At 45.1% G+C, this 1,792-nt stretch overlaps 1 non-coding gene across 1 annotated transcript; it reads right to left on the bottom strand.

The window, feature by feature from the left end:
- Positions 1-1,374: 1,374 nt before the first annotated feature.
- Trnat-ugu (transfer RNA threonine (anticodon UGU)) lies at positions 1,375-1,448 on the bottom strand. Its single transcript has one exon. It is a non-coding gene; the product is annotated as a tRNA-Thr (tRNA).
- Positions 1,449-1,792: the final 344 nt, after the last annotated feature.

The following is a 1,792-nucleotide window of genomic DNA, read 5'->3' as shown; positions in this document are numbered from 1 at the left end:
CACGCAGAAAAGCGTGCAGAGCACATTAGTGCTGATCATTTAGTGCTGTTACCAGACCTGTAAGATATATGAGGGACGTGAACAACGTGAAATGTTGAACTACCACTGTGAAGTACCTGGAGATAACATATACTCACGTGAAATAGTGTTATCAATACCTGACGCAGATTGTAAGGGGAGTCATTGTGGCTCTCCATTTGAGCGACTGATAGAACCGTGCAATAGCCAGATTTGTGGGACGTTCAGATGCGACAGTGGCGCAATGTTAGGCTGCAGGGGAACGTTGGGAACAGGTTCCAATCGACCGTGTCTGACCACCAGAACCTAGGAACCTGCAATGCTCACCAAGCCCTTCGTAGCCCCTTCACATCTGTGCCTCCCATTTGAGAACACCGTCGCCCGTGGGGCAGTGACGTCGTGAGGCACCGTTTTCTCCCAATGCTCCGCTGCAACTCTAGGAGTAGTGGTGTGGAAGGCTTCATGTATAGCTTCAAGTCACTTTTTTGGGAAAACAACTCATCATGTACACTCTGTGTCCTCACATGTTAATTCTCATGCAACGGTACCACGGTCAGCAGGATAGTGTCCGACCACACACGACACGTCTCTCTATTAAATGAAACTTGATCATGATATTTAGTTTGAGGGGCTCTCAACTACATGGTTATCAGCGCACGTATAAATTTCCTATCGTTGCACTGTCCAGTCTTGCCAGTTTTTCCGAAAAATAATGAAATGATGAGGACAACACAAACATCCAGTTCCCTGGCGAAGAAAATCGTCAAATCCGGCCGGGAATCGTACCATGTCAGTTCTAGTATAATATATTTGTCCAATGAATACCGGTTTACCATCTGCATTTCTTCATGGTGTAGCAATTTTAATGGCCAGTAGTGTAGTATTCTAATTACAAACAAGAGTAATGAAAATTCCTACTTCAACACAGGTCAATTTTTCTGAGCGAGCTATGTGTGATGCAAAAGCATACTGTAGGGGTTTCACAATATTGTTGAAAGCTGAAGCCAGTGAAGATACTGAATATATTCAGTCGTTTGGTAATCTCTAAGTTCCTTTCTTATCCGAATCCGAGAAATACATTTCAGTTCTGGAACTGTCATCTGCTACATTGATAAAGAGTCGATCAACTACAGAATCCACGAAGCCACCCAGGATCCGGGTTTTCTCCTCTTCTTTTAAGACGTTGCATTCTACAACCTATATATTTACTAAGATTATATCTGTTCTTTCGGACATGTCCGAAAGAACAGATACCATCGGTGACCAAGCAGCTCGTTAGAATGAAATTACAATGAAATGAACACCCGTAGCTGCTTACAGGCGTTGACATACGTCAACGGGGACAGATGAAATGTGTGCCCCGACCGGGACTCGAACCCGGGATCTCCTGCGTACATGGCAGACGCTCTATCCATCTGAGCCACCGAGGATACAGAGGATAGCGCGACTGCAGGCATTTATCTCTGACACGCCTCCCGCGAAACCCACATTCTCAACGTATTGTCCCGCACTACATTCATAGTGCCCGCGTCCATTATACTCATTACTCGGGGCACGTTGCCGATTCCCGTAAGAGTTCGGGCACTGTTTGTGCATTCGCACAGAAGAAGAAGGTGGTCAAGTGGCCGGTGAGCCTTAACTATATATTTACTAAAATAGTAGAACGAAGTGCTCGTATTACTCGTAAGAAGGGTGTAAGACAAGGCTGCAGCCTTTCGTCCCAACTCTTCAATTTGTACATCGAGGAAGCAATGATGGCAATAAAAGAAAGTTT

Source organism: Schistocerca serialis, chromosome 7 (assembly GCF_023864345.2).
Source record: "Schistocerca serialis cubense isolate TAMUIC-IGC-003099 chromosome 7, iqSchSeri2.2, whole genome shotgun sequence".
NCBI classification, from domain to species: domain Eukaryota; kingdom Metazoa; phylum Arthropoda; class Insecta; order Orthoptera; family Acrididae; genus Schistocerca; species Schistocerca serialis.
The sequence above is the reverse complement of the archived record's forward strand: the minus strand, read 5'-3'. Positions and strand labels throughout refer to the sequence as shown.